General features: G+C 38.2%; 1 pseudogene; it reads right to left on the bottom strand.

The window, feature by feature from the left end:
- Window positions 1-284: 284 nt before the first annotated feature.
- On the bottom strand, window positions 285-1,271 carry LOC110289219 (annotated as a pseudogene).
- Between the last annotated feature and the right edge of the window lie 11,055 nt (window positions 1,272-12,326).

The following is a 12,326-nucleotide window of genomic DNA, read 5'->3' as shown; positions in this document are numbered from 1 at the left end:
TTTTTTTGGGATGAGTGTACATCATTGGCCGTGGTCCAGTTGCTGGGGCTGGTTCATTTGCCTAATTAGGAATTCCTGGTGCAAGCTGGACATGTTCTTATAAGGAGATAGGAAGTTTAACCTGCATACTGGACATTAGGCTACATGATTACCTCAGTTTGGCAGAGGTGGGGGATAGACTGGCTATGTGTGTGGGTAGATGCAGTCCTAGAGCAAGGCAGGGTCAGTTCTACTCCTGCTGGTGTCAGGATGAGATTTTGTCAGGGTTTGGACATGTTTTGCCCTTAATGTTCCTCTATAACGGCTTCCCCAGTCACGTGGATTTCCAGACCCACAATGATGAGCAGAGAACAATGTCACCTAGGATCCCTAAAGATCAACAGTAAGGGAGAAATGGTGGGGAAGCTTAGAGTCAGAACTTTTATGACATGCCTCAACCAGAGACGAGATTCCACAAAGGAAATGTGAAATAAAATAAAAATACAATCTAGAATATATAAGCTCACAAATGTGACCACCAGCATTAAGATGGGCTTCTCTGGTCTCAGCATGTCCTCTGTTGTTTTGATTGGGATTATGTATGTGGTTCATTCTCTTGTGTTGTCTGTTTAGGTGAATCACGATGGAGACACTGGTCCAGGCCATGATGCCAAGAAATATGATGTCATGGGAAAACCGTAAGAAATTCATGTCTAAAATGACCCCATAGATGGAGCATATCCAATTGCCTTTAGAATCAGAGTCATTGTGTGATTTCTGTGGACCACTGACATTCATTGGCATGTAAGCATTATTTAAGACACTGAACAACCAGCAGCTGTAACAACAATAGCTCACAACCTGGGGGATATTTCTCTGAACATGACCCTAGCCCAGGTACCAGGAACAAGAGTGACAAACTGGTAGATGCTGAGGACACCGGTGGAACACATGATTGTGCCTCGTGCCAAAGAGTGAAAGAAGTATGCAAGTTTACATTTGAGGTCAGTTGGAGGTTTCATGGGAACAATATCAGTCATTTCATATGAATATACAAACAGAATGAGCATGAATGCATTGGCCACAGCCAAGTTGATTAAAATGACCTGTGTGGGTCTCAGTCTGGAGTCAGTCAAGATTGGAGAGAAGTTATGGACAAACTGAAGGATGTTGCCCACAGTCCCAACCACAACATGGCAAAGCAAAAGGATCTGAAGAGCCAACACTTCCATGGTTTTCAGGGTTTTATTCTGAGACACCATGGAGATGGCTTCATAACACAGTGGTGTAAGGATCAGGTTGGACAGTGCTGTCTTCAAGGATCTTCTCAATTATCTGAGATTTTCAATTGATTTGGTGTGTCTTTTTTTTTTTTTTTAATCTGGCACTGCTTTGACATACCACAGGAGATTTTTCTGGAAAACAGTGAATAGGCATTGATCCAGAATATCAATTTCAGAAATATTTTCCTTTCCCTTCACTCATGATGTAATAGTGTGTGTGTGTGTGTGTGTGTATGTGTGTGTGATGCAACTCTACCTCTGTTGTTCAACAGCATGACACACATTTTTACACAGCATGTTTGAGAGATTTCTGAGCAGTTAAGAGCTCTTCCAGATGACCTGTGTTCTATTTCTAACATTGTCATGGCTACTTAGAACTGTGTATAACTCCACTTCCAAGGGAATTGGACCTTCCCATTCATACATGCTGGCAAAACACAAGTGCACATAAAATAAAAATAAAGAAAGAAATCTTTAAAATGTAACACAAAATTAAAATCCATGTTACATAATCAAATATGAATGAGGAACTGAGAAAGTGGCTCAGTGGTTAAGGGCACTGACTGCTTTTCCAATGGTCCTGGGTTCAATTCACTGCAACCACATGGTGGCTCTCAACCATCTGTAATGGGATCAGATGCTCTCCTCTGGTGTGTCTGAAGACAATTACAGTGTACTCACATACATTAAATAAATAAATGAAAAGAAAACAAGCAAATAAAATTTTTATTAAAAAAAAGAGTGAATGAAATATGTCCCCCAAATTAGTCCATATATATAATGGATTATATTTTCACAATACTCATCATAATGATAAAAAACAAACTATTATGTTTAAAATGTGCTAGTTTTCTGTTCACACAGAAGAACCTTGAATTACACTTGTATCATTTATTTGGGATTAAATAATGAGGGATCCTAGCATACTGTTGATTCATAACAGTCTGAGTTTTATTTGTTTTTCTAAGGAATTGGGTGCTGGACACATATCTGAGTGATCTCCTTCTTTTGTGAACCACAATAATAAATATTACCAACATCACCATTAAATGCTTTGCATACACAGATTAATTGAATACTTGTTTTATATAGCTTCTTTTGTGAACCACAATAATAAATATTACCAACATCACCATTAAATGCTTTGCATACACAGATTAATTGAATACTTGTTTTATATAGCTTGCAACCTCCCCCACCCCCTCAGCCTGAAACCTGTTTGCTCAGGTGTGAAGCTTGCTGCTCAATCGTTCTGCCACGCCCACAGATCGAACCTGCTGCTTTGTTGTTCCGGAGTCATACTCATGGTCACCCTGCTACTGGACCCCAGGATTTTTTTGGCGGCAATCGGGCCCCCTTCCCCTCCTACATAATTGCGTGTTGGAATAGTAAATTGAGCTTTGATCAGGATGACTGTCTTAGCTGCATCTTTCTCTTGCACCACCTAGCCCTTCTCTTCCAGGTTTCCAAGATGCCTTTCCAGGCTAGAACCCAGACATGTGATCTGCTGGCCTGACACAACAATAGCTCATGTTTCATCTGCAATTGACTTTATTTTTTTCCCCTACAGGAAGAATAAGCCTCCACCCAACAAACAAAAACCATTTATCTAATATATACATGTCACATTAAAGTACATTTTCAAATAAGTGATGAGCCATGAAATAGGCATGTTTTTAGACGAATGAAAACATTGACAAAATTAGATAAATGAGGAAGAGAAAAACAAAACCATTGTAATGTTCACTTTGGAAGACACCGTGGATTGTAGGAGGGAGAAGAGAACTTTAACTAGAAATCTAAACTTGCAGATTTCTCAGCTGCTTAGGACCAGCAAAGATGGCGTCACTCACAGAGATGTAGGCCAGCTCATGAGCAGTTACTGAAGAATTGTAGCTCTGAGTTCCTCTCTCTTTGAAGAACATCTTTGTGTATCCATTTTCTATGACAGATACAAAGAAGTGCCTACCTCTCCCATAAAGTGTTGTGAGGATTGCTGAATGAAGCCAGATATCAGAGCTCATAAAGGGGCAGTGTCAGGTCCTGAAATCCTTCAGAGATTCCATTCCCTTGTCATCTGTCCTGTTATTGAATATGACTGTATGGGTGTATTGGAAAACTTTTAATGAAAGAAAACACATTTATCCCAAAGGCAAATCACCATTTTCACTTTCTGGTAATTAATGATGATGCCCAAGATTTTGGTATATCATAATGAGTAGTAGAGCCAAAGTTAGAAGAAGTTTTCCTTTTTTTCTTAGGGAGCATTTAAGTGGTAAAGTGGAGTTGGAATCAGATTGTAGAGAGGTGCTCTTCATTGGAGATCAAGAAATATGTTAGGTTTATTTCCAGTTGTGTGTGTGTGTGTGTGTTTGTGTGTGCGTGTGTGCATTACATAATATGCTTTCACCTTGCAAAATCTGGCTAACATCAAGTCCTTCCAGACAGACCATCACCATGCAGTTTGGAATTTTGTATTTTGCCATTTGTGGAAAAGGGCATTTTATTCTGACAAATCAACAGCTGAAGCCTGTTTTCCCTACCATGACTTTTTAGGTTATTCCAAAGTGATTTGTTTTGAGAAAGATCATGTCTCATTTTCTGAGACCCCAATGGAAATATATTATTATATTAGACTGTACCAGTTTTTATAGAAATTTACATGGAAAGAACCAATTCTGTAATTACACTCAAGAGAAAATAGATTGAGGAATCAGTTAATAATATAGGTAATCACCCATGTTCATGGCTGCCATATTCACTATAGCCATGATATAGAAACAGTTTAAATATCCATCAGATAATGAATGGATAATGATCATGAGGTACATTTACACCATGGAATATTATTCATCTGCTACACAAAATTATATAACCAAGTTTGTGGATAAATGGATCATTGAGAAGCAAACGTTCTACATATGTGTCTTCGTTGTGTTTTTAGTGCTGTGAACAGACACCATGACCAAGGCAAGTCTTAAAACATTTAATTGGGGTTGGCTTACAGGTTCAGAGCTTCAGTCCATTATCATCAAGGTGTGAGCATGGCAGTATCCAGGCAGGCATGGCAAAGGCAGACCTGAGAGTTCTACATCTTCATCCAAAGGCTGCTAGTGGAAGACTGACTTCCAGGCAACTAGGGTGAGTGACACATCTATTCCAGCAAGGTCACACATATTCCAACAAGGCCAAACCTCCAAATGGTACCACTCCTTGGCCCAAGAATATTGAAACCATCACAATATGATAACCCACAAATTAAGAAAAAATTGTTTATTGTCCTTAGTTTAAAGACATTATCTTTGAATCTTGAGTTATGTGTGTTTAATTTGGAATAATTCTATGAAAGTATGAGACATAGGATTAAGAGTCTTGTGATAGAACACAGTAGTTTAATGATTAAAGGAAATCCTGGAAAGTGTTGAATTAAAATATGGGGAGGGGATGGAGGAGAGACTATGGGAAGAGTTAAAATAGGAAGTACCAATTAAAAAAGGATTCATGAAAACATAATAATGAAGAATTTTAGAAAATTTATTTTCTACCTCTATCTTTCACACATAATGTGGAGAGAGAAACCAGAGACAGAGAGAGACAGAGAGAGACAGAGAGACAGATAATGAAGTGGTTAGAGGGAGAGTAAGAGATCAGATACTCTTTTTTTTTTTTTTTTTTTTGGAGACAGGGTTTCTCTGTATAGCCCTGGCTGTCCTGGAACTCACTTTGTAGACCAGGTTGGCCTCGAACTCAGAAATCCGCCTGCCACTGCCTCCCGAGTGCTGGGATTAAAGGCGTGCGCCACCACGCCCGGCTGCAGATACTCTTTGTAATACATCATCACTCACCTTAAAATTGCTACTGTGTCCTGTAGGATGTCTGTCCATTAAAAGTGACATTATAGAAGTTTCATCCCAGTCTTCATTCCCACATTTCTCATATATAGATCACATTTTCCTAGAACAAAGGCCATTCAAAATCCTGCTCAATACACGAATATCTCTGTGGACTGGATTAGTGGGATCATAGACTGGGCTCTCCTTGAGACTAGTGATTACCTAAGGAAAAAGCGATTGGATATCCATGGGATACCCTAATATTCATCATTATTAATCTTATTGTTATTATTATTGTTATTTTTATTATTTACTAATTCACTTTATATCCCATTCACTTCCTCTTTCTTTCTTTTTCTTTTTTTATTAGATATTTTCTTTCTTTACATTTGTAATGTTATCCTGTTTCCTCATTTCCCCTCTGAAAATCCCCTCTGCCCTACCCCTACCCCTGCTCCCAAACCCATCCACACCCATTCCCAGTCCTGATATTCCCCATACTGGGGCATAGAACCTTCTCAGAGCCTAGAGCAACTCCTCCTATTGATGACCGACTAGGCCATCCTCTGCTATATATACAGCTAGAACCACAAGTTCCACCATATGTTTTCTTTGATTGGTGGTTTAGTTCCATGGAGCTTTAGGGTTACTGGTTAGTTCATATTGATGTTCCTCCTATGGGATTTCAGACCCCTTCAGCTCCTTGGGTACTTCTTTCCTTGGGGATCTTGTGCTCTGTCCAATGCATGATTGTGAGCATCCATTTCAGTATATGGCAGGCACTGGCAGAGGCCTTCAGGAGGTAGCTATATCAGGCTCTTGTCATCAGGCTCTTGTTGGCATCTGCTATATTATCTGGGTTTGGTGGTTGTTTATGGGATCGATCCCCAAATGGGGCAGTCTCTGGATGTTCCTTCAGTCTCTGCTCTGAACTTTGTCTCTAAATCCTTCCATGGGTATTTTGTTCCCACTTCTAAGAAGGATTCTAACCTTCTGGGCTAATATCCACGTATCAGTGAGTACATATCATGTGAGTTCTTTTGTGATTGGGTTATGTCACTCACAATGATATTCTCAAAATCCATCCATCCATTGGTCTAAGAATTGCATAAATTCATTGTTTTTAATAGCTGTGTAGTACTCCAATTTGTAAATGTATCACATTATCTGTATCCATTCTTCTATTGAGGGACATCTGGGTGCATTCCAGCTTCTGATTATTATTTATAATTATTATAAGTCTTCTATGAACTTAGTAGTGCATGTGATCTTATTATATGTTGGAGCATCTTCTGAGTATATGCCAGGAGTGGTAATGCTGGATCTTCCAGTAATACTATTTCCAATTTTTGAGGAGCCCCCAAACTGATTTCTAGTGTGGTTGTATCAACCTGACATCCCACCATCATGGAGGACCTTGCCTCTTTCTCCACACCCTAGCCAGCATCTGCTGTCACCTGAGTTTTTGATCTTGCCCATTCTGACTGGTGTGAGCTGGAATCTCAGGGTTGTTTTTATGTGAATTTCCCTGGTAATTGAGGGTGTGGACATTTTTTTTTAGGTGCTTCTTAGTCATTCAGTATTCCTCAGTTGAGAATTCTTTGTTTAGCTTTGTACCCCATTTTAAAGAGGGTTATTAGATTCTCTGGAGTCTAACATGAATCTTTTGTATATATTGGATATTAGCCCCCTACCAGATTTAGGATTGGTAAAGATATTTTCCCAATCTGTTAGTTGCCTTTCTGTCTTATTTACAGTGTTCTTTGCCTTACAGAATCTTTGCAATTTTATTAGGTCCAATTTGTCAATTCTTGATCTTACAGCACAAGCTATTGGTGTTCTGTTCATAAAAGTTTCCTCTGTGATCAGATGTTTGAGATTCCTCCCCACTTTATCCTCTATAAGTTTCAGTGTCTCTGGATTTATGTGCAGGTCTTTGTTCGACTTGACTTGAGCTTTGTACAAAGAAATAAAACTGGATCAATTCGAATTCTTCTACATGCTAACCCCAACTTGAGCCAGCACCAGTTGCTGAAAATGCTGTCTTTTTTTCCCACTGGATGGTTTTAGCTCCTTTGTCAAAGACCAAGTGACCATAGGTGTGTGTGTTCAATTCTGGGTCTTCATTTCTATTCCATTGATCTACCTGCATGTGACTGTACCACTACCATGCAGATTTTATCTGAATTGCTCTATAGTATATCTTGAGGTCAGAAATGGTGATTCCACCAGTAGTTCTTTTATTGTTGAGAATAGTTTTTGCTCTCCTAGGATTTTTGTTATTCCAGTTGAATTTGCAATTGCTCTTCCTAACTCTGTGAAGAATTTAGTTGGAATTTTGATTGGGATTGCATTGAATCTGTAGATTGCTTTTGGCAAGATATTCATTTTTACTACATTAATGCTGCCAATCTATGAGTATGGGAGATCATTCTGAAATCTTCTGAGATCTTCTTTGATTTCTTTCTTCAGAGAATTGAAGTTATTATCATATAGATCTTTCACTTGCTTAGTTAGAGTCACACCAAGGTGTTTTATATTATTTGTGACTATTGTGAACGGTGTTGGTTCACTAATTTCCTTCTCAGCCTGTTGATCTTCTGTGGAGAGAAAATCTACTGATTTGTTTGAGTGCATTTTATATTCAACAACTTCACTGAAGTTGTTCATCAGGTTTAGGAGTTCTCTGGTTGAATTTTTGGAGTCACTTATATATAGTAACATATCATCTGAAAATACTATGTTGACTTCTTCCTTTCTAATTTGTATCCCTTTGATTTTCTTTCTTTCTTTCTTTCTTTCTTTCTTTCTTTCTTTCTTTCTTTCTTTCTTTCTTTCTTTCTTCCTTCCTTCCTTCCTTCCTTCCTTCTTCCTTCCTTTCTTTTTCCTTTCTTTCTTTCTTTCTTTCTTTCTTTCTTTCTTTCTTTCTTTCTTTCTTTTTTCTATTTTTCTGGCTAGGATTTCAGGTAATACATTGAATAGGTATGGAGATTGTGGGCAGCATTTCCTAGTCGCTGATTTTAGTGGGATGCTTCACTTTTCTCTCCATTTAGTTTGATGTTTGCTACTAGTTTGCTGTATTTTGCCATTATTATATTTAGGTATGAGCCTTGAATTCCTGATCTTTCCAATACTTTTATCTTGAATAGGTGTTACATTTTGTCAATTGCTTTGTCAACATCTAATGAGATGGTCATGTGGCCTTTTTCTTTGAGTTTTATTTATATAGTGGATTATGTTGATGGATTTCTGTATATTGAACTCTCCTTGGAGACATGGGATGAATCCTACTTGATCATGATGGATGATCATTTTAATGTGTTGTTGGATTGGGTTTGTGAAAATTTTATTGAGTACATTTGCATGGATATTCATAAAGGAAATTGGTCTCAAGTTCTCTTTCTTTCATGTGTCTTTGTGTGGTTTAGGTATCAGAGTAATTGTGGATTCATAGAAGTAATTGGTTAAAGTATCTTCTGCTTTTATTTTGTGTACTGGTTTGAGGAGTACTGGAATTGGGTCCTCTTTGAAAGTCAGATAGAACTCTGCACTAAACCCAAATTGTTCTGGGATTATTATTCTGGGAAACTGTTTCTATTTCTTCAGATGATATGGGATAGTTTATATCATTAATCTTATCCTGATTTAATTTTGGCATCTAGTGTCTGTAGGAAATTGACCATGTGATCCAGGTTTTTTCACTTTTGTTGAGCATAGGCTTTTGTAATAGGATCTGATACCTTTTTGGATTTACTTTATCTTCTGTTGTTATGTCTCCCTTTTCATTTCTGATTTTGTTAATTAGGATACTGTCCCTGTCCCCTCTAGTTACTTGGACTTAGGTTTTATCTAGTTTGTTGATTTTCTCCAAAAGCTACGTGCTGGTTTGGGTGATTCTTTGTATAGTTCTCTTTGTTCTTACTTGGATGATCTCAGCCCTGAGTTTGATTATTTCCTGACATCAGCTCCACTTATGTGAATTTGCTTCATTTGGTTCTAGAGCTTTTAGGTGTGCTGTCAAGCAGCTAGTGTATACTGTCTCCTGTTTCTTTCTGGACACACTCAGAGGTATGAGTTTTCCTCTTATGACTGGTTGCCTTGTGTACCATAAGTTTGGGTATTTTGTGGCTTCATTTTCATTAAACTCAAAAAAGTCTTTAATATCTTTATTTCTCCCTTGACCAAGTTATCATTGCATAGAGTGTTGTTCAGCTTCCACATGTTTGGAGGGTTACTCATATTTACATTTTTATTCAAGATTATCCTTAGTCTGTGATGATCTGATAAGATGCATGGGATTATTTCAATATTTTTTTACCTGTTTGTTGGGGCCAGCCTGTGGCTCTCATGTCCCGATTCAATCCTGGGAGGCATCTTGAAGCTGAAATAGAAGAGGGAATCTAGGTGGGTGGAGAAATAATGGAACCAAGACAAGCTAGTCTGCTCAGGGTTCAAATGTTTAATAATAAAATCTGTGCTTATAAGGAGGGAAGGCCATCTCCAGTCACCCAGTCATGCCAAGTTTCTTGTGAAGATGTCAGAACAGACTTTTAGCAGAAACTTGCCAAATTCACAGTTCACAGCTAACTCTGGAAAATCTTGAAGAACCAGTTTGGCCTCAGTGCTGGTGGCAGGCAATGTCACATCAAAGGAGAATGAGGAGAAGCAGCACAGCAGGTGTCCCCACCACAGTGGCATAAGGTCTGATCCAGCCTATCTAGGTTGAAAGAGGTTACACCTGTTAAGGCCTGTTTTGTGACTGATTAGATGGTCAATTTTGGAGAAGGTACCATGAGACCCTGATAAGAAGATATATCCTTTTGTTTTAGGATAAAATGTTCTAAAGATATCTGATAAGTCCATTTGTTTCATAACTTCTGTTTGTTTCACTGTGTCTCTGTTTAGTTTCTTTTTCCAGGATCTGTCCATTGATGAGAGTGGGGTGTTGCAGTCTCCCACTATTATTGTGTGAGTTGCTTTGAACTTTACCAAAGTTTCTTAAATGAATGTGGCTGCCCTTGAATTTGGAACATAGATATTCAGAATTGAGAGTTCATCTTGGAATATTTTACCTTTGATGAGTATGAAGTGCCCCTCCTTGTCTTTTTTGAAAACTTTGGGTTGGATGTCGATTTTATTAGGTATTAGAATTGCTAGTCCAGGTTGTTTCTTGGGAGCATTTGCTTGGATATTTTTTTCCCAGCCCGTTAAACTAAGTAAGTGTCTGTCTCTTTGTTCCTGGGTGGGTTTCTTGTATGCAGCAAAATGTAGAGTCCTGTTTATGTATCCATTTTGTTAGTCTATATCTTTTTATTGCAAAATCAAGTCTTTTGATATTAAGAGATATTAAGGAAAAGTAATTGTTGATTCTTATGATTTTTGTTGTTAGAGTTTAGATTCTGTTCATGTAGCTATCTTCTTTTAGGTTCGTTGAAAGATTAATTTCTTGCTTTTCCTGGGGTGTAGAAAAAGTCCCAGAGACTCACCAGAGAGAAAATCAGATGTCTCCTTGGGTTGGAGTTTTCCCTTTATTTTCCTTTGAAAGGCTGGATTCATGGAAAGATAATGTGTAAATTTGGTTTTGTAATGGAATCTTTAGTTTCTCCATGGTTATATAACTCTATGGTTATACAACGTTTTTCTAGGTATATTAGCCTGGTTGGCATTTGTGTTCTCTTTGGGTATGTATGACCTCTGTCCAGGATCTTCTGGCTTTCATAGTCGCTGGTGAAAAGTCTGGTGTGATTCTAATAGGTCTGCCTTTATATGTTACTTGACCTTTTTCCCATACTGCATTTAATATATACTGCTTTTAATAAATCTTTGTTTAGTAAATTTGGTATTTTGATTATTATGTGACAGGAGGAATTTCCTTTCTGTTCCAATCTATTTGGAGTTCTGTCAGCTTTTTGTATGTTCAGGGGCATCACTTTCTTTAGGTTAGGGATATTTTCTTCTATAATTTTTTGAAGATATTTACTGGCCCTTTAAGTTCAAAATCTTAATACTCATCTATACATATTATATTAATGTTTGGTTTTCTCATTGTGACCTGGAATTCCTGGATGTTTTGAGTTAGGATATTTTTTGCATTTTGAATTTTCTTTGATTGTTGTGTCAACGTTTTCTATGGAAACTTCTGCATCTGAGATTGACTCTTCCATTTTTTTATTCTGTTGGTGATGCTTGGATCTCTGCCTCCTGATTGCTTTCCTAGGATTTCTATCTCCAGAGTCATCTCATTTGTGATTTTTAAAAATTTTTTCTACTTCCATTTTTAAATCCTGGATGGTTTAGTACAATTCCTTCAACTGTTTGGTTGTGTTTTCCTGTAATTCTTTAAGGGATTTTTGTGTTTCTTCTTTAATGGTTTCTACATGTTTACCTATGTTCTCCTGTAATTCTTTAAGGCATTTTTTTTTTGTGTGTGTGTGTTGCTTCTTTAATGGCTTCTACCTGTTTAGGTGTGTTCTCGTATTTCTTTAAGAAAGTTATAAATGTCCTTCTTAAATCCTCTACCAGCATCATGAGATATGATGTTCAATCTGAATCTTGATTTTCAATTGTTTTGGGGTATCAAGGACTCACTTTGTTGGGAGTACTTGGTTTTGATGGTGTCAAGTAGTCTTGGTTTTTGTTGGTAAGATTCTTGCTTTTTTTTTTTTTGCCATCTGGTAATTTCTGGTGTTGGATATTCCTGCTGTCTGGCTGGACCTTATTCCTCGTGTGGGTCTGTAAGCCTATGTCAGCACTCCTTGGAGACCAGCTCTCTCTTGGTAAGTCCAGTGCACAGAGCGCTGTGGTACAACCTCACCACCTGGCTTTGGATATAGCACCATATATCCCGTTCCAATTGCTCTGCTGGTTCTCCAGCCTGAGCAATCCTGAGTGGACTGGTCTTAGCAAGTCACCAGAAAAAAATAGGGATCTCACCTGAGTCCTAGGGTTAAACAGTTCCTGGAGGCAAGCTCTCCTCTGGCAGGGAAGGTGTACAGAGGGCTGAGGATCAGCCCCACCTCATGGATGCAGATATAGGCCTATAGGACCCTGTCCCAGCTGCTCTGATGCTTCTGCAGCCTGTGTGCTCCTGAGTACACCTGCATTAAAGAGTCACTGTAGAGAAATTTGGATGTCCTCATTCTTAATAGCTGAGTACTATTCCATTGTGCAAATGAAACATATTTTCTGTATCCGTTCTTCTGTCTTGGACATCTGGGCTGTTTCCAACCCC

The sequence above is a fragment of the Mus caroli genome, unplaced genomic scaffold (assembly GCF_900094665.2).
Source record: "Mus caroli unplaced genomic scaffold, CAROLI_EIJ_v1.1 scaffold_13782_1, whole genome shotgun sequence".
NCBI lineage: Eukaryota > Metazoa > Chordata > Mammalia > Rodentia > Muridae > Mus > Mus caroli.
This window is presented reverse-complemented; position numbering and strand designations above follow the sequence as displayed.